The 25,479-nt window shown below is 37.4% G+C and overlaps 1 protein-coding gene across 3 annotated transcripts in view; it reads left to right on the forward strand.

Moving 5' to 3' along the window:
* The window catches only part of PSPC1 (paraspeckle component 1), a 121,788-nt gene that overhangs the window by 72,179 nt on the left and 24,130 nt on the right, over positions 1 to 25,479 (forward strand). The window contains exons 7-9 of one of the 3 annotated variants that reach the window (XR_012655049.1): positions 12,277 to 12,397; positions 19,424 to 19,543; positions 23,617 to 24,243. The exons of 1 other annotated variant lie outside the window; for it this stretch is intronic. The gene's annotated coding sequence lies outside the window, so the exon portion shown is untranslated. Of the gene's footprint in view, positions 1 to 12,276; positions 12,398 to 19,423; positions 19,544 to 23,616; positions 24,675 to 25,479 lie in introns of those variants that run through there. One more of the 3 variants, XR_012655048.1, reaches the window with a different exon arrangement.

Raw genomic sequence — 25,479 nt, forward strand, 5'->3', positions numbered from 1 at the left:
GACAAGGGAGAAGGAACCTTTCTTTAGGAAAACAACTAAAAGTACCAGTGCAAAAGATGATTTTAAATCAATGATTTTGTACTGTAATTTGGAGAACTCAGATATATAATCACAAACTACAGTTTGAGTGCAGTCACTTTCACCTTTTAGAAGTGAGAAAATAATTGAAGATGCTGTGTGGGCTAGGATGATCCACTGCATAAAACTAGTCTATATGAAATATATTGGGGGGGGGGAATAGTAAACTTTCATATTTTGATGGGTTTATGAGATGTCATATGCCATAGTAGTTGGCTCTTTCATTTTGTTTTATTGGGAAATGCCACTTTATATTGCAATGGGATTATTCATTATAAAAAGGGTTTACCAACTGGTGTACCAAGAGAGTTGAAATCAAGAGGTCCAGTGACCATTCTTAAGTCTGAAAGTGAACCTGGGGGGTAAAATTGCAGCTAATTATGTCAACATCTCAGGCAGTACAATGTCATCTATAGTAATATAAGCAAGCTTTGAAATGGGGGGGGTATCAAGCAGAGCAATGTCAGAAATCAGAAAACAATTGAATTTAAGTGATGTTTGTACTTAACTGAATATTGTGATTCATTTATATTCACTGTTTCTAGTCTCAGATTAAATAACAGATTTTAAGAATAGATGAGGATTGTTTGTATTTTTTTCCCCTCACGGCATCATTATGGATCAGAGCTAAGGTTGTTTAGGTGCCTTAATTGTGCAATTGTGTGCTTTAATATGTTGGATTTCTTTAAAGTTTACTCCTAACTCTGACTTTTCAGGGTTTGTAACACTTGCTTTGGGATAATTACAGCACTCTTGTAATGTTTTTATCCTTAAATTACTGATATGTGATCATAATCTTAGGCCCCAGTCCTGTAAACATTTAGACTATGCTCAACTTTACTATAGTAGGAAAGTTTTGTATATGTGTGTTTGCAGAATCAGTGTCTTAATGTAGATCTTGCATCTGGGAGTAATTATATATTCTCATATATAATTGTTTCTAAGACTTGGAAGAAGGGAAGAATTATAATGAATACATTTAATGAACCTGAACATTACTTAAAAAGCTTTTTTCATAACATCTCTCTAAAAATTGGATATTTTGGGGACTTTCTAAGGCAACAGAATCAAGTGGTGTATCCCATTTGAAAGTTGGTATCTTTTTTTTCCCATTGATACTACGTTTTTGTGACACATCAGAGCCTTAAATCTTTTACTGGTCTGGCATTGAATATAGAGTGTCTTGAGCCTTAAATCAGTATAACAGGATGGTGGGGAGGGAGGCTACTATATTTTGGGAGAAGGACACAGTTTTTTTGGAAAGCTGGCTTCAAAAATAAAAATGGTATCTGCTATGCAGAAAGGCAACATGGCCTAGTGGATACAGCATGAGACTCAGGAGACCTGGGTTTTGTTACCAGCTCAGCCACTGGCTTTCTAGTCACCTAAGGCAAGTCATTTCTTGTCTAGGTGCCTCCATTTTCCTATTTGTAAAATGGGGGATAATGATACTGTGACCTGGTCTGTAAAGCGCTCTGAGATCTGCTGATGAAAAGCACTATATAAGAACTAGGTTGTTGTTTATTATGTAATTCAGAGAGTTGGAGTAGTAAACCAGCAGAAGTTGATTAGTGGTCAGCTGAAGAAGAGGAGGTCAAAGTGCATGGTAAATACAGTTTTATCATATGGTCTTGCAGGATATTACCTCCACCTATGTATTCTTTGTGTGTATCTGTATTATACCTTGTGTGAGTATATGTATCTTTTATTTTAACCTGTTAATTGAGGTTAAAAAGAGGGGTTGTGAGAGGCTTTGGTGTGCTGTAATCCCTAAAAGTCTATGCTTTAACTTCATTATAAGAGTTCTGAACTTTAATTATGCTAATGAGCTCCCAAATTTATGTTTGAATGCACAAGAATTGAGCTACAGAATATAAAATGACAATTCTAATTAAAAGTAGTAGGTGAGATCTCTTCACTGCCTCATAGGATACTTAGAGAGATTAGATTTGACTATCATTTTTTCAGTCTCTATCTCCCCCTCATTGCCTTAAAAATCTGGAAGTCAAAAATTAAAAAATCAAGCAAGCAAACAAAAAAAACCTAGCCCAGACTAAGCTGATCCATCTCTTCATAAACTTTATCTGTGTAAAATTCTTCAAAATTTTAGAATGTTTATTTACATGTGCATTTAATGTACACAGAATAAATAAACATATATACGGTATGCTATGGTGATTGGCTCATTTAGGCTTTAATTAAGCTGTTCTTCAGCTATGAAGAAGGAAACGAGTTATTTAAAGGGTATTACTCATTACAGGGCAAAATGGGGCAACTAGAGATTTCTCATATCTTCTTCTCACTGAAATTTGTTTTGTCAACAAACAGACCTGTCTAGATGAACATTTCATGAACACTTGAAAAGAGAGTCAACTTATTTTTCATAATTCTAATGAATTTTTACTTTATTTTAATATTACGTGGTGCTGAAACGTTGCATAAACTACAAGTTGTATACTTAATAAAAGTTATGTTGGTTTCCTGGTTTGGCAAATGATGAGGATTATAATTAGTAAACCAAATACCTAGCAAATAAAAGTCAAATTGGTCACAAAACTATAGTACGGTATGACCATTGTCAGTGCTTCTGGTGCTTTTGTAATCTTGTGATGTTAACAGTACTACTTTCTTCTTTCTTCATGGATGATAGTGAAGTGAGTCAAGAATGGTGACATATAAGGGAGATATGAAGACACAGCCTGGGACCATGCTGTAAGTCAAAGGGCTGAAATCAGAACATGTGAAATTGGACATGTCTGTTCTATAGAAAAGTAGAATGTTAATACCATTTTAGAGAACTCTTCACTTCTTTATAGAAAAAGATACTGCACAGCCCTGTTGCCACTGCGCTGTTCTTACGACTGTCCCAGCAGAAGTGCTCCTTGGAATTCTACCCACCTCTGCAATAGCATTGATATGGTAGAAGCTGTAATTGGTGACTTCCAGAACAAGAAGAAATACAGTTATAAAATTGCTTTGGCAGAAAAATGCCTCCTTCAGAGTTATAGGTATGGAAAAACTAAGGTATATTCTTTTAATTCTCCCATTCCTATAAACCTTGAGTTTCTGCCAGTAACCAATAGTGTGACATCATTCTCAGTAAGGGATAGACTCAGTTAAATAGGAAATATAAATTGAACTGATTACCACATCCCAATTATACAAAAATGTAGATAAATGGAATGTGGCAACAAAGAGCTCTCATGGGTTTAAAATTCCTTATAAATTATTTCAAGGCAAAAGCCATTAAGCTAGTATTACCAATTTTATCAAGCCTTTTAAGTTATAAAAACACCTTATACAAATAAAGAAATGGAGCCAGACTGGATGAATGTTCCTCACTAGATACATCTCTCAAGTCTTCCAATAAAAAAGTGATGTCAGAGTTAGGATTAAAACAATCCTTGCCTTTCATTCTCCAAAATACAATCTTAGACTGTGTTTTGACATCTCTATTTACTATTATTTTAGTTTATTTAAGCTCTTGGTGGTGATAGGGCTTTTTCTAGTCATTTGCTGTTACAAGATTTTATACTTTCTTCACAACAGAGGGAGCAGAAATAAGTCTTAATTACCACTTAAGAGTAAACCTGTTAAAGGTGAGCAGGAATAGGAATGTAGAGTGAAGGAAGCATAAAGCTCATTGAAAGATTTGCTATTTTAGCACCACTCGGGGGGGGAAGGGGGGATCTGATGTCAGAAGAACAAACCATGCTGTAATCTTGATAACAGCTTTATGTTCTGTTCACTTTCCAAACAAACTAATGTATCAAGTTAAAGAAGGCTGTAGATTTCATTTTCTCTAACAGGTCTCTTATGACTCAGCCTGAGATAAACTTATGAATTGAAAACTCTCTGTGCCCTCATAGCAGAGAAGTTTTCAAGATGGATCACAATGCATGCTAAATTATACTAGAATCAAACATAAGATTGGAGAGCACTCCTTGTTTTGCATGATGGCAGTATACAGTGAAGGTTAGGAAAAGGTAGCTATTAAGCATTAGCTCTCACTTCACTGTCTATTGTACATGCTGCTTCAGATATATGTTTATTTTAAATGTATAGTCTATACTTTTTTGAGTAGTGTCCTTGTATGTGCTCCACTTCAGGTGCACCTGAGCCATATGCCTTTGACAATTTTTGTAGTAGTGCTGTTCTGCCTTGTCATTTACACCGCACACATTCTCATGCCTGGTATTGAGGCTATATGGGGCTGTGTAGGCAAACTGCCTTTGGTTCTTTCAGAGTTCCCTTTGGTGTCTACTGTGTGCCTGTTCTCTAATATTTAGCTTTTTTCTCACTTAATTACCTTATAGTGACAGTGTTGGAACAATTGTTCCCTTTGAGCTTTTTTCTGTAAAAAAGCCAAGTGTTTTATTCACAGAGACAGTTATATGGTTAATTTAACCCCCAGAAGGGGAAATCTGTGTTCATTAGTTTTTCTTGGGCCTGCTGGGCTCCCATTCAAGAGGTGCCTCTCCTATGGTGAGGCTATTCCAATAAGTGATGGACATTCTCAGTGCCTCTGCTGTCTGGATGATACTCATATCCCCAGTAAGTGCAGGATCTGCACTTCCTTCAAAGATAGATTTAAAACAATAGAGAAAGTATCAACTCCTAATGATGGAGCAAGCTTTAGGTCCTTCTTTGGATGTAGGAGCAACCCAGCCATACACAGAACTCCCAGTATAGCTAATACCCCATTCACATCGATGTCTCAGTCACTGGAGACTGGTAGAGAGGTAGATGGTACAGTGGCACAGAGTACATCTGTGGTCCTTATCTACATCTGGCTTTAACCAGGAGGAGGAAAGGAATAAATCTCGTGCAAATATGGCTATTTAAATTATAACAAATTATATTATTTAATGAGCATCTGGCAGAAGAACATCAACACCAATTTAAATCCATTATACAAGAGGATCATCTCCTGGCAAAGACATTACTTCAGGCCCCCTGGAATGGGGCACATAAGGCTGCACAGTCTGATTCCACGGCAGCGGTTAAGAGAAGAGCATCTTGGCTATAGCTGTCGGGCTTTCCAAGAGAGGTTCATAGTACTGTCGAATCTCCTTTCACGGTCGCAGTCTCTTTGCAGATTTGATGGATGTGTGTCTCCACATTTTAAAAGACTCGAGCAACACTGTGATTCCTAGGGATTTAAAGATCTGTAAATAAAAGATTTAGTAGGTCTGGTGCTGCACAAAGAGCATACCAAGCCCTGTATTTAACATACCATAGGCCAGGGATATTCAATTATTTTTTGTCAAGGTTCACATTTCTTGGTGAAGGTATAATAAAAGTCCAGTCTACAGAGAAAATAATGAAAATAAGTAAATAAAAAGTTTTGGGATCTATACAAATGCGTCTGGCAGTCGGGATTTAGTCCATGATCCACCTGTTTGACTACCTCTTCCCTGGACCCTTTGAACCCACAGCAAAGAGATGAAAATCAGATGTTATGTCCACCAAATGACAGTTTTGATGGCTTGGTTGAGAGTCTCAACCATCCAATCAACAGAAAGGCGGGTGGAAGTCAATTTTAGACTTCAAGTCTCTTGACAAATATGTAAAGCAACAAAAAATCAGGATGATGACCCTGGCAGCAATAATTCCTTCATTAGAAGTAAGAGATTAGTTTGCAACTCTCAACCTACAAGAAGCATATTGTCATGTCACTATTCACCCTTTTCTAATAACAAACACTACCGATACAAGGTGCTCCCTTTAGGCCTATCTTTGGCATAGGATATTTTCAAAGATTCTTTCAGTAGCTGCCGCTCACCTACGTCACTTGGGTATACTCATGCTCCCATCCTAGATGGTTGATGGGGTGGATTGTATCAGGAAGTGTTGATGTCAGTAAAGATCATGTGTTCCCTGTTTCAGAGTCAGGGCCTTTAAATCAGCCTTAAAAAGTCCATTTTGACTCCACTACCATGTCTAGATTTCTTAGCTTTCCTGGATGCAGTGACAGGCAGAATATATCTACTGTTGAGCAGATTTCTCACACTAGTTAATCTCATTTCAGCGATTCAGGGTATTCCTCAAGTAACAGTAAGAGATTGTCTCCAACTGCTGGGACACGTCAGCTTGTGTCATTGTAATGCAGCATGCCTGATTACACCTCCAAAATCGACAGGAATGGTTTCAGTTTTCAAACCAAGCAAACACAGTCTAGTCAGGTTACTGTCTGTTCTCCAGTGGGTTCTGCAATCACTCAGTTGGTGTAAAGACCTGACCAAACCCTGTGTAGGTGTTCCGCTCTTGCAAATTCTGCCTACTGGAGTGATATCAGATGCTTAACTTTTGGGTTGGATGGGCACATCTGGGACCTCATACGGTATAGGGAAAAGGATCATTATAAGAACAGCTTCTCCACTTTTGGAATTGCGAGCCATCAAAAATGCTTCCTTACACTTACTACCGCTAATCAATTTGAAGTCAGTAAAGATACTGACAGACAACTAGGCATTCATGTATTATATCAGTCGTCAAGGAGGTGCACTTTTCCCAAATGTCGGTGCGGTAGCTTTAGAACTCTGGGATTGGTGCATAACCAACAACACAGTCATCTCAGCTTCTTACTTCCCAGGTATTCAGAACACCATGCCAGACGACGTCAGCATACATTTCTTTCTAAATTACGAATGGGATCTGAAGAGTCCTCCACAAGATATTCTTACCTTGGGGGTTCCCGCAGGTCAGTCTGTTTGCTGTAGCAGCCACTACAAAATGCATCAGGTATTGTTCCATAAGAGGGCTCAATCCTTAATGCATAGGAGGCATGTTCCTCATCTCATGGACAAAAGGACTTCTTGGTCCATAACCACTGATACCATTTATTAAAGGTTCTCAACAAAATTGAGCCAGAGTCATACCGATTGCACTAATGTGGCCAAGACAGGTCTGGTATCCCTATTTGATCAGATTCATCTCTTTCCCTTTGTGGAGACTGTTGGTCAGTGCTCATCTACTGACCCATGATGCCAGTTGATCACTTCAGCCCAACCAGCAGATTTTGAGGTTACAAGCATGGTTCCTCATTGGTTCTCAGTAATAGTGATACCTTGTTTTCAGAGGTACAACATGTAGAATAGTAGAAAAGAATCTACAAGAAATACCTCTAGAAAATGGAAACAGTATTATCTTTAGTGTAACAATCACCAGATGTTGCCAACTTGCTCTCCTCTTTCCAGGGTATTGGATTCCCTATTGGAACTGAAAACATTGGGTCTTTCTCTAAATTCCATAAAAGCTTTTCACATACCCATAGAGGTTTTTTTATTCTTCACTTACCCAGCTATGGCAAGATGTCTAAGAGGTTTATCAAATATCTCCCCACAAAACAGAGATCTTACTCCAAGCTGGGACTTGAACCTAGTACTTACTTGCCTTATGAAACACCCTTTTTAGCCACTAGTTAGGTCTTCTTTGGTAGATTTATCAAAGACGACAGTCTTCCTGATAGCAATAACTTCTGCCTGAAGAGTGAGAGAATTGGGTGCCTTAATGGCAGACACAACATTTACAGTCTTCACCAGAGAGAAAGTGTCACTACAGGTACTTCTAAGTTTTTTGTACCTACGGTGTCCTCAGAATTTTGTATCAAACCATTCATCTTCCAGATTCTCCTCCCCTCCCCCCCACCCCCCCAAACCACACTAGACTACTCAGGAAACCATATTTGATAGCCTAGATGTCCTGAGGATGTTAGCCCTACACATAGTTGGGACCAAACCATTTAGAAGATCCCTTAGACTATTTATATCCATTGCAGACAAAAACAAGGATTCAGTAACTTCAGAGCAGGTTATCAAAATTGATGTCCAGTTGTATTAAGATTTGTTACGACAGAACTCATGTTCAGCCCCCTTCAAGAGTGGTAGCACATTCCACAAGAGTACAATCTACATCTATAGCCTTATTTAAGGATGTACCAATTGCATACATCTGTAGGGTGGCAACTTGGTCATCTGATCATATTTTGTCTAATCATTATGCTTTGGAACCTGCAGCAAGATCAGATGCTGCTGTAGGCATAGAATATCAGGATTGGAAGGGACCTCAGGAGGTCATCTAGTGCAACCTCCTGCTCAAAGCAGGACCAATCCCCAAACAGATTTTTGCCCTAGATCCCTAAATGGCCCCTCAAGGATTGAGCTTACAACCCTGGCTTTAGCAGGCCAAGGTGCAAACCACTGAGCTATCCCGCAATGCAGTTCTCTATTCGTGTTGGACTCTGCTCCGAACCTGCCACCTCCTTAATGGGGGTACTGCTCACAAATCACCTGAAATGGAGAACCCACAGGGACACTACTCGAAGGAGAAATTCTGAGGACACCTTAGGTAAAAATCTTGGACACTTTCTCACCTTGTGCAATAACTGGAGTTTGAGATGTGTCCCCCTTTGGTGCTGCACTACCTGCCCTCCTTCCCCTCTGTTTCGGAATCTTTATGGGTCTTCGTGGTGGAGAAGGTACTGAGGGTGGATTACCTATTCAGCCCCATAGAATCTTGGCGCAGGGCACAAGGATGTGCGGGGTACAAATGCAGGCTGAATGGGCACTGCTACAAGAAATCTCTGATCAAAGGTGTAGGGTACAAGCGCACCTGAAGTGAAGCATCAACAAGGGGACATATCTGAAAGAACTCCAGGCACTGCTCAAGATGAGTAACCTCTCTCTTCTTCCTCTGCTATGTGGCTGATACAGGTGTGAGCTATATAATTGATTTGACGCACTAATACTCGATCATTATATTGAGAACTTCTAATATTTTGAAAGTGAAATTTTGTTGAGTGCTATATCCAGTACCAAATAATGCTTACAACAGTTCTGTACCTTTTGCGTGAAATATTTCAGTCTGGGTAACAGTTTTACAAATAATAGTTTAATCTTGAAACTGGTATCAGCTGATCTGCAGTTAGGTGTGATAGGGTGGGAAGAGGGGAAATCAGGTATTTTTACCTCTTTCAGACGATACATTCAGGGCTAGTGCTGGGAAAGGTGGTCTGCCAAGGCATATGTAGGCATGGTAAATTGCTGTTGGTTGAAGGATGATTTTGTGGTTAATGGCATCAGACTGGGAATCAAAAGACTTCTGTTCCCAGTTCTGCTACTGACTTGCTGGTTGATCTTGGGCAAATCAGTCCTGTTGCTTCAGCTTTTGCCAGCTCTAAAATGGAGATAAAACTTACCACATTGCTGCGTTGAGCCTTTTTTTAATAGACTGATAACTTTTAAGGTGAGAATGGGACATTATGGTTCTAGAATTTTATCACGTAATTCTTTGTGCTTGAACTAGAGTTATTTGTGCTTGAACTAGAGTGTATCTTTTAGAAAGTCATCAAACATGTCTTAATTCATATCTGCAAAATGCCTTGAGATCCATAATAATGTTACTAATATTACTACTTTACTATTATCAGAACTTAAACTCACTTTATTGCCATCAGTATGCTTTTCAATCCTCAATTATGACTTGATATTAGTGATTATGTCTCAAATTCCAGAAACTAAAAACGAAGGGTCAGATTTTTGAAAGTGGATTTCAAAAGTTGTTCCTAATTTGTAGTTAACAGTTTACACCCATTTTAAAAATATTTCTAAAATAGTTTGAACATTGATTTCTGATTCTAAAGATAGTGGCAATTCTATCAGAATTGGTATAGAAAAAAAAGCAAGATGATAAACTGTTGTGATTTTACTCTGAGAGCTCACAGCTTGCCAGGCCGTACATGGATGTAACATAATAGTAAACCTGAGAACCAACCTCTTCTTTCTAATGTTACGTGGGTCATTAAATTCTAGCCCTAATATTTCACAAGATATCTAGACTTAACTTTATCACTTGTTCCTTGCTTTTAGTAGTGCTCCAAGGCTGAATCACTGCTCTACAGCCAAAATGCTTCTGAAGAAATAAATGTAGTCAAACTTTACTAATTCTGGGTCACTGAGAACGAAAATGATGTTTAAAATTGTTGATTGGCTCTAGTCTAGCTGTTGGGCTCCGGACTACAGCAGTGCAATCTCCTGGCAGGTGATGTTAGGGTTTCCATGTTCCCTGACCGTCAAAGGGATCTTGTCCCATTCTTCTTCATGGAAGGTGATCTTGTAGCCTGCAACAACATCGATGGTGTGATGGCAGCCCTTCAACAATCATTACCGATCAGCAGATGAGTGGAGGAACTGTTTCATTGATTCATTTGAAGACAAATACTTAAGCTGTTTTGTCTGGTAATGGCAATGTTTTGGCCATCAATTCACATTGCGTCATGCAGTCCATATGAAGGAAACTATGACAACATGAACACAACTTTTGAAGGTGCATAAACTATGACCAACATCAGTGGCAGCTGTCTGTGGCGATTTGAGATGGTTGTGCTCTCTTGCTTGGTCTGCAGACTGGATACACAACAGTTGAGTGTGCGCTTGATTTTTCTCTGCAAATGGGTTTAGTCATGCCAAGTAGGATTCCACACATCAAGAAAGATCGGCATTCCGAAGTCATTGGGCCTGGGAGGGGTAATAGTCGATTAATCAGGCGTGCCACCGACTGTTGAATCGAGGAAGATTTTGTTTACCACCCTTACACCTCAAGTTGTCTGGTTCTGTCTGCCTGCCAAAGAACTTTGTCAAGGCTATTGACAAAACACAAGAAGCTTTCCAAGTACCTCCGTGGAAAATTTCCAAGGTTAAGTGGAAGCTAGATAAAGGAAGATGTCTTGTTGGTCCTCAGATTCGTGACTTCTTCGAGATGATGCATTTGACCATGCACTGCGTGGGAAGGAAAATTACGGCATGGAAAGCCTTCCATTAGTTGGCCAATAATTTCCTCGGAAACAAGAAGGCAGACAACTACGGTTGTTGGTGGAACCTCCTCAGGCATACAAAAGCCTTGGTTGCAACATGTCACTAAAGATACATATTTGCACTCTCATCTAGATTTTTTCCACCAACTGCGGAGCATGAGCGACGAGGCACGGCGAGCGATTTCACCAGGACATGCAGCAATGGAGAAACGCTATCAGGGAAATGGGCCCATGAATGCTTGCAGGACTATTGCTGGACAGTGACCAGAGATGCTCCATTTAATGACTAAAAGAGACAAGCCAAGAGCGCTGACGTAGACACTGAATGGACTAAACTATGTACATAATAGTTTTTTGCCTTTTGTTTCATAATAAATTTTATTTATATAACCCTTTTGCTGATTTTTAAAGTGTTACATAAACAGGACAGGTGAAATATCATGTAAAGCAACCGTAAACACATGAAAAGACCTAGGTTTATAATTTATGATTAAAACTCTACTATATGCACAATATACATAGACAAAATGTAAAAACTTAAATATCTTAGAAACAGTAGCCAATCAGTTGTTTTAATTGTCATATTTGAATTCAGCCATCAAAATACATAATAAATACCACATTTTATCTCTGAAGCAGACGACTTCTCAAAAATTGTAGACCAGTGATATCAGTTGTCCCAGATTTTGTACTAGTGCAGGTTTTGTCCCCTGGGAAGTCTTAACGCAAACACACACATGCCTCCATCCCAACAAAATATGTATTTTGACTGTTTATTTGAAACATATATTTTTCATTTTTTTCTGTTTGTTTTTTTTGTAAGCTGTCAGGTAAGTCACATCTAGATGGACCTATAAGATATAAAGCATTTGTGACATACACTGCCATTTATTAAAGATGCTTGTGTATTTTCTGTGGCTATTTTGGACATACTGGCTTAGATCCTTGTTTCAGATCAAATTTAGAATTATTTTCTTTCAAGATTATAGTAGAAGCTTTAAATAGTTAATGTATGCTTATATCATGATAAAGTAAAATTCTTACGAAATGGAAGAGACTGCATACGCTAGTGGAGCAGTGACGGGAGTACAGGACTTCACTGCAATGGAAATAATTTCTTTCAAAATATAGATCAACTGAGATAAAATAAAATTTGGTCTAATTTTTTGACCTGCGTGAATTGGCGTAAATTATATGCCTGCTGCTAAATGTATTTCCTATCTGTTCTCCTTTTCATGCATATATGTATGTATTCTCAGTGTCTCTTTAGATATTATAATTTTAAATTAAGGATTTAAAAGATGGGAGTTCTTTGAATAAAACTTCTTGAATTTGTTGATCTTTACAAAGACATGAAACACAGACCTTCCTTGCCCTTCCCCTAGAACATTCATGTCATGGTTTAAGAAGTTGTAGCCCTACAAAGACTTTTCAAATCTGCTGTCATTATTTTGGAGGAGGATGTTAGAACACTGCCCTTACTTGGTACCTGCTGCAGAATGACAGGTAAGAAAAAATACACAGGAGGGAATGGGAAGCATTGAGTTTATTTGTATAAAGCTGCAATATTAAAATATTCTGAAAATTATTTTAATGCTTTAACATAAGGAATGCATTTAAATAACTTAAATATTGCTTACTTTGAAATGCTGACCTGATCTATGAAATACGGATAAACTCAGACCACCTGTAATTCAGATTATGCAAAATTCAGAAATATCCCCTGAACTATTATTTTGTTTCTCCAAATTTTATAGTTTGCTGAAATTCAAATATGTCTTCTTAGCAATTAAGATATCCAGGGTTCAGCTACACTTACATACTTTTTGTATGATGGAAAACTTGTGCTTGTTTTGTAAATTTTACATAGTGTTACTAAACTGTAAATATAAGCAAACCTTCTCCTAGACTTAGTCTGCACACAAATCTTGCACTAGTTTAACTAAAATCAGTTTTAAAATTCATGTAAACTGGTACAAAACTTTTTATGGAATGACTTAAATCTGTTTACCAAGTAGCTTATATCAATATAGTTTAATTTGATAAGGGATTGTTTTAAATTATAATGTATAAATCAGTTGTAGGTCAAGTTTGCTGTTTGTACAGTGCTTACCAGTGGAGTCCTGGCCATGAGTAGGGCTTCTAGAAACTACGATAATACAGATAATAATTTAAGTAGATCCATGTTTGTGCTAGTTTAACTAAATCTATTTCAAAACAGACTTTAGGTAAATCAGTGCAAGTTCTGTTTGTAGATCACACTTTAATCTGTGTTTCTGTAACTGGAAAAATTGTCATTCAAAGTATTATAGGAACATAATTTTTGAAAAATTCCTTAGATTTATAAACACAATTTTAAGACCATGATTGACTGCACTGACTTTAGGTCCATTCCATTCTAAAATTTACTAATTTATTTTTCATTTGAATCTAATTATGTCACAGCTACACCTCAGAATGTTTGCGAGAGATTACCATGTTGGGGAAAAGGTTGTATATTCTCAGTCTCCCTCTTTGAGCAACTTTGTATTTCATAGCTATCTAATAATAATGTAAAATATAATAATATGCTTGTGTACAGTTAGCAGTTAAGTGTAAAATTGATTAGTATTAATCACTACGTGTGACCTTTTTGAATGGAAAAAGCCTCCTTATTCTTTTCAAGATACAATTATCTCACTCTGATAGTGTGGAAATTGTATCAGTCCCCTCGTTCATATGTAAAGTGTATAAAGAACTATTGTAAATACACACTGCTGTTTTCTAATAATTCCAGCAGATATTTGTAATGAATTCTTACAAAAATCACTTGGTGATACATCAAAGTATTCCATTGATACACATTTTAAATCAACAGTCTGACCACACATTTTATTGACTCAGCAGAATAAATCAACAATTCAGACTCATTTCTGACAATCTTGAGAGCTAGTAGACCTAGATTCAAAATTTACCCATTTAAGACCAGTTGTTTCATATACATTTATTTTAAAATATACCATTTCAGTTATATTTATATATGTTTGAGGAAACGGATAGTTCAGTGGTTTGAGCATTGGCCTGCTAAAGTAAGGGTTGTGAGTTCAGTCCTTGAAGGGGCCATTTAGGGAACTGGGGTAAAAATCTGTCTGGGGATTGGTCCTGCTTTGAGCAGGGGATTGGACTCGATGACCTCCTGAGATCCCCTTCCAGTTGTGATATTTTATGATTCTACAATTTAAAATCCATAAAGCATTTTATAAATATTATATCTTGTATCATATCTTCATTACACATCAATGGCAAATGGAAATCTTTGTGATACAAACTGCATTGTCTTTGCTTTTTCACTGATCAATTTTTTTAACAATTTATTTTTGCTGGTCAGATCCAAAGCCCATAGAATACATTGGGAGGCTTTGCATTGACTTCAGAGGGCTTTAGATCAGGCTCTAAATTTAGGCAAAGTAGTTTTTGCTAACAATTGTAAGATACATGGTCTGACATCTAGAAACACCTGACTACAAGTAAATAAATTGTGAGACTTTTCAAGAATTATTATTTTTAATATCCAAAAATGTACAAGGTGCTGTAAATTCCATTCTGTCTTCAGATTTACATTTCAGTTGAATTATGTTGCGTAAAGCTCTGCAGCTGCTGTATTTCAGGTTTCATAAATATTTTCAAATAAGTCCAAATATCCTTCAGAAAATAATTGCTTTAAATCCTGGCATGAATAAAATATGATATAATAAAAAACTAAATGTAGAGAATGAAATCTTTCCCTTGAGTATGCTGTCTTTTATCCCTGCTGACATTTGCTTTAACACTATTAAATCTCCCACCATTTTTTCTTATAATTAAAATTTCCCCTAGAAAGAACATACTATATTCACCTTTCCTCATTCCTTTCAAAAATGATAATTTTGCAGATATCACCTAATCAGAAAACTGTAAAACAGATGGAAAATCTCTTTTCAACTCATAAGCCCTTCTCTGCCAATAAAAATGCTTTCTTTGGCATCAGTTGATACAGTATTTACCCTTGATATATACAACAGCTTAATTTTGGTCTGTACTATGTAATTGTTTTAATTATTCCTTCAGCTATCCCGCCTTCTCTCAGCTGTCTGCTGAGATACATTTGTTGTTCTTAAGGAACAAATTAAGCTTGTTTTATTGACGGTAATGCACCAGTTGGTTTCCATAGGGGCTGTACTCATGTTTAAGTTGAGCAGGATTCAGCCCTGAATGAATAAGAAATACTTAAGTGAAAGTGATAGAAAGCTAAGGGAAACAGTCATTGGTTGACAATTTTTAAAATGTATATCGTATTTTTTTACTGATACTTCAGCAACCAGCATTGTTCTCTGTCACCTTTTGCTAGGAAGTCAAATGGACAAATGCAAATACGAACACAGTTGTGCGGAATATCTGGCTGAAGGTTTCTTTTGGATAACATCTGTTTCCCCAAATACGTAATCACAAAGGAGTACATGTCCTGAGTGCATCTCAAAAATGGAGTTCTTTCTTTCTGTTTGGTGGATAGTGGGTATCATGAAGTGATTGCTTTTCCTGCTGGCTAAGTCAAAGTGCTGTATGGCCCACTTCAATAGAAGTCTATTTACTCTGCAGTTCTATCTTTAGGTAAATTTTATCTAAACACACAGTAAAGAGGGGGTCAGGGTAGAAGGAGATACCAGATATAAAGCTTACAATTAACATTGTCATTTATGTTAAGAAAAAAGTCGGAAGCAACCTCAGCCTGTGCACTCAACCAAGCTAATGAAGCTGTGTAAGGAATTATGTCCAGGGAGAATGAGGGCAGAGTACAAATGTTAAAACAGAAATACAGGATTCAGAAACTGTTTGGCTGTAAGAGATGAGTGTGGAATAAAATCGTAGATAGACTTCTGCTGTGTGTTTGGGATTTTAACTAAGAGATTCATACCAAAATTGTGTGTTAATTTTTAAGGAAATAATATATTTTAAAAAAGTTCTTAATTAAACTGAACATACCAATATTTAAAAGTTATGTGCAACTCATACACTGAAGAGAATGCTTTCATTAGATTACCGAAGAGAATAACACCATACCTCCATGAGCCTCAGGGTACGTCTATACTACCTGCCGGATTGGCGGGTAGTGTTCGATATATCGGAGATCGATTTATCACGTCTCATCTGGACGCGATAAATCAATCTGCTAATCAACGCCTGTACTCCACCTAGCAAGAGAAGTAAGCGGAGTAGACAGGGGAGCTGCGGCAGTCGACTCATCGTCGTGAGGATGGCCAGGTAAGTCAAACTAAGATACTTCAACTTCAGCTACACAAATAGCGTAGCTGAAGTTGTATATCTTAGTTCGAACCCCCGCACTAGTGTAGCCCAGGCCTTAGAAGGAAGTAATATTTTTGCTGCAGTAGTACGCTTGCAAAGAGTCAAGAGTGTTTAGATATTATATTCATTCTACTCTTTTCACATAGAGCATATTTTTTGTGCTGTCAACTTCGTAAGTGTTTAAATAATATTTAAGTATTACTACTTATTGAGTAAGTAACCACATTCTGGTCTTAAAAACCAAAACCAAACCTCTTTAGCTTAATTAACATGCTGAAACTTCCAAAGTTGTTATACTGGATGATGATGATCTTTCCTCGTCTGTGGACTCCATCTAGCTATTATAAATCTCTGAGCTCAGCTGTTGCCATCAGAATACTCCATCCAGTCCTCACTAACAAAGAGTAATTACTTCTTAATTAAATACTACCTCACAGTTTACATTAGAGTGACAGGGAGGGGCCAGAGTTGAGAGGGCATAGTTTATTTTGTGGATTCTGAGTAGCCAATCAGAGCACAAAGGGATATAATCATTGTTATTGAACTGTATGGCTATTATGTGAATCAGAATGTAGGGATCACTAGCACTGTAATATCCCTGTGCTCTCACTAGCTGAGACAATTCTGTTTCAGTATTATACATGCTTTTTAATTAAATAAGTGTAATTAAATACATTTTGTGTAATCAATTTAATGATGGAAAAATGCACTCCTTATCTGAGGATGGAGTTGTGACTCCTACATAGAAAGGAAATAAATTTTTGACCCTGATAATCTCAGCCAGGATGCAATTGAATCTACCTTGTATGGAAGAGTTTACAGAAGGTGGAGGTGAAGCAGAACGGCAATATTTCCAGTATCAGAGGGGTAGCTGTGTTAGTCTGTATCCACAAAAACAATGAGTAGTCTGGTGGCACCTTAAAAACTAACCGATTTATTTGGCATAATCCTGGTCAGTTTGGGTTTACACCTGTATGTACGATAGAAACTGCACTAGTGTTGTTAGTTGGTGTTCTTGTAAGGTATTGAAGGCATGCCCAGGATGATTATTAGAGGGATGTATGTATATATATATAGTCTAGTTTTGAGACACTTGATCATGAGATGGTGCTGCTAGATAGTAGCAATAGTTCTTAGTAGTATGAGCCCTTTAGAAGTGCTAGTAAGAATATATGGGCTATAGTGTCTGCAGTAGGCAGAGGATACCCAGCTGAATGATTACGTTATGGCTAGTTTCACTGGTGTAGTGGAATGGATGGCCAGATGTCTACAGAGAGTGGAATGTGAATGAAGACTAGCTGGCTGAGGATCAGTCTAGATCACGCAGAAATAATTTAGTAGAATAGGGGAAGCAATTGGAAAAATCAGAATTATATTAGCACTTCTGATTGGATGCAGCTATTATTTATGAATAATTTTTCAACTTTGGAGTCTTATTAGACCCAAAACAACTCATGGATGATTATGTGGCAGCTGTGTATAGCTGTACTTGGTATGGTGGTGTATTGTGTATGTGGACCTGCTTTTATAATTTCAGTTGAGTACTACTGAAATGTATTGGGATTACACCTTGCAATTCAAGCAACTGAAACTAGTCTAGAATGCTGCAGCCTCCTTATATGGATATTTACTTTGGGAGTACATAACGTGCTCAGCAAGATGTTCTAGTTGTCTGTCAGCTTCAGACTAGAACTCAAGGTGTTGGTAAATGATCTTTTTAAAAAGCTCTGGATGGTTTGAGTCTAGGTGACTTGAGAGCACACCGATCTCCTTATATCATACTGCTGTAATTGTAGTGAACGCAGACCCTCAAATCAGTTCCTTCATGTAGAAGTGGAAAAGAGGGTTTCCTTAGGGCTTCTTGAGCTTGGAACACGTTTCTCTCCCTCTGCATCCCTGGTCTGCCAGTGCCATGATTTGTTAAAGACTTGAATACTCTGCAGTGTTCTTTTTTTTTTTTTAAACCCTCAGGTGTTTGTGGAGAGAAGACAAGGGTTAAAGAGGGCGCTTTTTTTTTTCGTAATTAAGTTTTGGGATCAGATTGATTTGTAGGGGCAGTGGATTTAAGCAATCTGAATTTTTGATGATTCTGAATGTTAAGTGTTCTAAGGGCACCCAGAGTTTGGGATGCATACCCCTGGTAGTTTTTAAAATAAGTAATTATTTTGACTCTTTTGTGCTTTATAGTAACATTCATTGTAAAATATGAATTATAATTTTATTTCTGTTAAAAGTACGAACTTGTATTATGAATTGCTCTTTAAAGTTGTCACTGCATTTATGTTTAAAGTGAGCAAATCTTGTATTTAAGTTGAATTATATATTTTTCTAAAGAATTTGAAACCACAAATGTCTTAAAGTTGAGTATTAATCTTTACAGTTTAATATTAAAGATCTGCATGGATTAAATGTATCATATTTAAATATATTAAAATATGATTCTGCTCTGAAATGTTGCTAAAATATGGTGGTTCCTTATGTCACAGATTTGCTCCCTGTTTGTAATTCAGAGAGATCTGCTGATTTTAGATAGTGTTTACTGCTTTATGTATCTGCTAGTTATATTCATTCTGCAGAGCTAGAGGGGAGGGAGCTGAATTCTATTCCTGCTTGCACACCAGCAGCAGAATTATGTACAACATTGCAATACACTTGTGAAATTCCACTGAAGGCACTAGGATTGCACAGATATTACCGAGGGCCTGCTTTGGCAGAATCTTTTACTAGTGATAACATGAGAAGGAAAGAACCTAGTTTTATTCTCAAATCCTTCAGTGTGTTTGAGTGAGCAAAGGGAACTAATGTCATACACATTTTTCATAGTAGAACTGCACTTTGAGCTGAAATGTTCATAGCAATATAGTGACAAAGGAACTCAGAATGACTGAAACACCAACTGGCTGTTAGCTGACTGGTACAAGAACAGATTTTAAAGATCTTAGTAATTAAGAGTAGGGAAAACTGCTTATAGTGGAGGCAATGGTAATATAAGAATGGCTAGAGATGAAAATGAATTTGTGAGGAGGAAATTTCAATTTTGGTCACAAGTTGTGTCTACAATAATTCTACCTTTTAAAAGTTCATGTGTTAGGGAAGGGAAGAGTTATTGTACTTTGAACAATATGAGGCCTCTACCATGTAGATAATTGTTTTATTTTGCTTAAAATCCCACAGATATTTAATTGACTATAACTATATATTATTTTTTTCTAGGTTAAAATTAAAATGCTAAAATGCAGATGAAGATTGGTTTAAAAAAAAAAAGTTCTGCTCTGTCTTAAGAGTACAGAGGGTCAAGATCCTGAAGCCATTTATTTTTTTTTTTACTTTCAGGTATGTATTTGCACATGTGACTTTTTATTTAGTAATTACTGACTATTATGAGACAGTTGGGTTTTTATTTTTTTGTTTTTGCATTTAATTTGATGAAGTAATTTGTTCATACACTTCTACCAGTGCCTTTGAATCTTATCCTTTGACACTTACCATTTCTATCAATCATTGTGTTAACAGACTAATTAGTCTTTTAATATTTTGTTGAATGTGTGTTTCCCTTTGCTTCCTCTGTGAGGAGAGGGCTTGAGTAACAGTATGTTGATCTAATACATATACAGGACATGGTTGTGGAACGCACAATGTGTAAATACATGTTGTGGCACCAAGTCTAAAACTGAGGCTTTGTGCATATTACAGGTTGCACCACTTTAACTAAAGGTGTGTTTTTAAAATTGATTTAAAGTGGTCCAAACTCCTATGTGGATACCTCAATTTAGCATAAAACAATTCGTTAAACTAAATCAGTATAAACCAGGTTTAGAGGATGCAGGCTTGCACTGCTTTAACTGAAAATCTGTTTTTTTTAAGATCAATATAGTTAAACGGCTGCAGCTTGTGATATAAACAAGACCTAAACAGATTCTGTGAAAATTTCATCCAGTCTAAAATGTGTCTAATCTCTGAAGATACTCAACAAACAAATGTTTGATTCACATATATGTTGAAAGATAATTGGAGTTTTATCTGTTATGGCATCTCCCATAAAAATAGAACAAAAATTCCAGATTTTTACAAAAAAATACTTTCTGGAGATGAGATAATTGTGATTGCTTGGATACAGTGATGTTTGATGTTTCATTACTTAAGAAATCTTAAGCAAGATTTGCAAAGGTTGAAATGATCAGTCAGGATGAGTTCAGATAGATAATTATTTCTCTGTCTATGTTTATATACTCTGCCTGTCTCTGTAGGGTGAGAAGGTCTTCCCAGTGGTTTTGCCATCCTCAGTAAGTAGATAGGGAGAGGAGAATTAAGAATAGGCCAGTGCACCATGAATATGGTGTGCAGTGGAATACATAAGATTAAAGGGTGAGGCTGATCAAGGATTTTAAACCAGTATATTAAGGTTATGGACAAAAGAGGTGTGGATGAGAAAAAGTAAAACTTCGGGAAAGTTGCATTGGCAGGGAATGAATCTAATGGATCCCTTCCATTTCTAACTGCTGATCTGTTGGGATGGGGTTTCTAAAGGAAGGGGAAGCTGAAGGGAGATGTCAAGAAGGAAAAAAAGGGACAAGAGAAGAATTCTAGGGCAATGGATAAGGTGAGAGCCAGGGTGGTGGTTTTGAGGAACACTGAGGCACCTCACCACAACCTGTACAATCAAGCTAACATGCTGGAAAATTTGATTCACAAAGTATATGAATGAATATAAGCATTGGAAAATCGCATATGGAATCCTAGAATTATTCTATTTTGGGAATGAAAATTAGGATTTTTGATACAGGATCCGTCTCCTGCTTAAACAGTTATTTCCCTTTATAAGCTTGAGTCTTCTATACCTACACTCCTCTGGAGTTGCCGCTTTCCCATCTGCCCCTACCACTCCTAGGGAGAGAACTTCAGTTTTCAGGGTTGTATATGCATCATCTTTCATAAACTCCTAATTCACTAGGTAAAAAATAGGGCTGTCAGTTAATCACAGTTAACTCACCGGATTAATTCAAAAAAATTAATCACGATCAATCGCATTTAATAGACTACCAATTGAAATGCATTAAATATTTTTGGATGTTTTTCTACATTTTCAGTATTGATTTTAACTACAACACAGAATACAAAGTGCAGAGTGCTTGCTTTATATTATTATTTTTTATTACAAATATATGCACTGTAAAAATGATAAACAAAAGAAATAGTATTTTTCAATTCACCTCCTACAAGTACTGAAGTGCACTATCTACCGTGAAAGTGTAACTTACAAATGCAGATTTTGGTTATATAACTGCATTCAAAAATAAAACTGTGTAAAAATTTAGATCCTACAAGTCCACTCAGTCCTCCTCCTTATTCTGCTAATCGCTAAGACAAATAAGGTTGTTTACACTGATGGGAGATACTGCTGCCTGTTCCTTATTTACATCACCTAAAAGTGAGGACAGACATTTGCATGGCACTTTTGTAGCCGGCATGCAACATATTTACATGCCAGATATGCTAAACATTCGTATGCCCTTTCCATGCTTTGGCCACCATTCTAGAGGACATGCTGATCATGCTTATTAAAAAAATGTGTCAAATTTGAGACTGTTCTCCTTGGCGGGAGAATTGTATGTCTCCTGCTCTGTTTTACCTGCATTCTGCATATATTCCATGTTATAGCGGTCTCGGATGATGACCCAGCACATTTGTTTTAAGAACACTTTCTCAGCAGATTTGACAAAACGCAAAGAAGGTACCAAAGTGAGATTTTTAAAAATAGCTACAGCACTTGACCCAAGGTTTAAGAATCTGAAGTACCATCCAAAGTCTGAGAGGGACGAGGTGTGGAGCATGCTTTCAGAAGTCTTAAAAGAGTAGCACTCTGCTGCAGAAACTACAGAACCCAATCCCCAAAAAAGAAAATCAACCTTCTTCTGGTGGCATCTGACTCAGACGATGAAAATGAACATGCATCAGTCCTCACTGCTTTGGATCGTTATCGAGCTGAACCCATCATCAGCATGGAAGTATGTCCTCTGGATTGGTGGTTGAATTATGAAGGTAAATATGAATCTTTAATGTATCTGGCATGTTAATATCTTGCAACGCCAGCTACAACGGTGCCATGCTCACACGTGTTCTCACTCTCAGGTGACATTGTAAACAAGCAGCAGGCAGCATTATCTCCTGCAAATTGTAACCAACCTTGTTTGTCTGAGTGATTGCTGACCAATAAGTAGGACTGATTGGACTTGTACTCTCTAAAGTTTTACATTTTTATTTTTGAATGCAGTTTTTTGTACATAATTCTACATTTGTTAGTTCAACTTTCATGATAAAGAGATTGCGCTACAGTACTTGTATGAAGTGAATTGAAAAATGTTTTTTTACAGTGCAAATATTTGTAATAAATATAAAGTGAGCACTGTACACTTGTATTCTTTGTTGTAATTGAAATTAATATATTTTGAAAATGTAGTAAACATCCAAAAATATTTAAAATAGATGGTATTCTATTGTTTAACAGTGCGATTAATCATGATTGATTTTTTTTCATCGCTTGACAGCCCTACTAAAAAACAAATGAGAAATTTAATAGGACATGAGATTCGACCTGAGGAGTTGCAATTTAAAAAAGAATCTGAAGAGATACTCAATGAGAGGAAAAATGCTTGGAAAATAGTAATAGTGAAATGACTAAGGCTACGTTTTAGTTATGAGTATTTTTAATAAAGTCATGGACAGGTCACAGTCAGTAAACAAAAATTCATGGCCCATGACCTCGACTGCCCTCGACTAAAACTTGGGCCAGGGTGCTGTGGGTGCTCTGGGGGGAGTGGGGACAGGGAAGCAGGCTAGAGGCACTGCGAGTGCTGGGATGGGAATGGGGGGAGATTGGTGGGGCTGGCAGGCTCTCTACCCAACTCCGACTGACATGTCCTTGGAGCTCCTAGGGGGAGGAGCCACCAGGGGAGGCTCCGTGTGCTGCTTCTGCCAGAAGCACCGGCTCCGCAGCTGCACTGTTTGGGTTTTTTTCCTCATCATCCTTTTTAAGACCCTTGGTCTGAAAACTGCTCTGGTATAATACTCAGATCTAAGCCAGTTCTAATTAATTTTTCAAGGTGAAATTAAATGTTTTGATACTTCCTTCCACTACTGCAAGTGAATTAAAGGAAGACTTTGTAGAAAAATAGTATCTTCAAAATAATGATTGGCATCCTCTGCAGCTCAATTCACAGAGCAGAAATGATCATCATGCTTAAGGCCTATTCTGTTTTGCTTCTGAACAGATGCTACATATTAAAATAGTACTGCAATGATGGTGAAGAGTGAGGAAATTGTAAGTTATTTGTAAAATGATGGAGAGCAGCCAGATAGTGACTATTCACCTGGAAAGGTTTATACTTAAAATATGTATTATTTTGCAGGTTGGAAAAAAGCATTGAAGTCAATTTCATCTTCACCCTGAGAAATACTGTGCAGAGCATTGAGCATCAAACATACTGTTCTCCCAGTGTGAAGGAGAGAGAGCGAAAGCATGTCTGTCACTATCAGCATCCTCCACACACACACAAAAAAAGCCAGTTTTTTTTCAAATGAAACATTAGTGCTGAATCAGCAATGATTTATAACTTTTTGATTTATGATGTGGGGGCTATAAGCATGGAAAGTTCTGTTAGATCTCTATTCATAGTATTGATAACCGGATTTTCAAGTCTGTAGACATTATAACCCAAGACAGGTTTAACTTCTCATATGACTGAACTGCATTTATGGGGTTTCTCCAAGATAGAGAAATAACTAAGTTAAATGACACCATCAGTTCTTATTATCAGGAAAAGGCTGGGAGTTACATGTGGTAAAATTAATGGAAATTGCAGCAAAATCTGCAAACTTGACACCTGCTGATATACAAAGTCTGGAATAAATTGTTACATGCTAATCTCAAAGTAGCACCCTGTAACCCCCATATTCATCATTTGTATATCGTGATATTTCATAAAAAGCATGCCATGTAAGATACCATATCTGCTGAAACTCATTGTTCTGTCAAACTCTGTGCATCGCTTTTGTGTATGAAGTTATGAGATTTTGCTGTATGGTTGTGGTTGAAGTATGTTGAGAGTTTGGGACTCGTCCACTGCTAGCTGTCCAGTGGCTGAGGGTGGTGACCCACACCCAAAGGGGTGTTAAAACTACAGTTGATCAATATGGTAAACAAGAAATCTACAATTCAATAAGAGACAGTTACACAAGAACCACACAATTAGGATTGTTCAACTCTCTGACTCAGCAAGGCATGCCTGGGCCAATTTCTTTCCAGGGACATGGACTAAGAGTATAAAATAAGGGACAATGATATCATGAGATGACCTCTCTCCTCCCCGACATATGCTGAAGGCAACAAGAATCCTGGGAAGACAAAGTCTGAGAAGGAAACTCAGACTGTTTTAAGAACTGCAACTTACCTGAAACATCCAGTGGAGTGAGAAAAGCAGATTCAACTTTTGCTTAGGCTTTGTCTATGCTACTACTTTTGTTTATCAGGGGTGTGAAAACAGACAGACCCCTGGCAGACATAGCTAATATGGCTCAGTGGGGTTGGTTTAATTATGCTGGCAGGTGAGCTCTCGTGCTGGCAAAGAGCAGCTACAAGGGAGATTTTACAGCGGCACATCTGTATCACTGTAAAGACTGTAGTGTAGATATAGTCTTAGTGTAAAAGTTTAGCATTTAAAATGTGTTCTCTTTTTCTCAACTTATGTCTGCCACCTAAAAAAACCTATTTTCTGTGGTCAGTAAACTTGTTTTACCCTTACCAGCAAGTTTGTCTAAAGTACTGGGGGAATCTGCTCAGATTACAAAGGGTGCTGCATGTTCCCTTTCCTTTGATGAAGTGGCATACTAATTAATAAGCTTGAACTATTCAAGAGAAGGTCTTGAGCAGTGTAAAATGATATATCACTGGGGTGTAAGGCTTGGGGTTGGGGAAGATTTGTTAGTTTCCCTATGTATGGTTCATGATTGGCTGGGAGAGCATTCATGCCACTTAGATTGGTTTGCCTCTGCATGCTGCTGGCTGAGTGATAACAGTCCCTGGAGAGATTTTCTGCTTGTCACTGACAAAGCATTGTGAGAGAGAGCCCAGGTTGGAGAGTTAAAGGGACATAGCTGTCCCACAGTTCCTGTTTGCAGCCTGTTGATCCTGTCACAACGTACAGTTAGGTGGTTAGTTGTCATATGATGGCTTATGGAAATTGATGTGTGTAAAGTGTTTCAGGTGTTTATTA

Source organism: Chelonoidis abingdonii, chromosome 1 (genome assembly GCF_003597395.2).
Source record: "Chelonoidis abingdonii isolate Lonesome George chromosome 1, CheloAbing_2.0, whole genome shotgun sequence".
Classification (NCBI taxonomy): domain Eukaryota; kingdom Metazoa; phylum Chordata; order Testudines; family Testudinidae; genus Chelonoidis; species Chelonoidis abingdonii.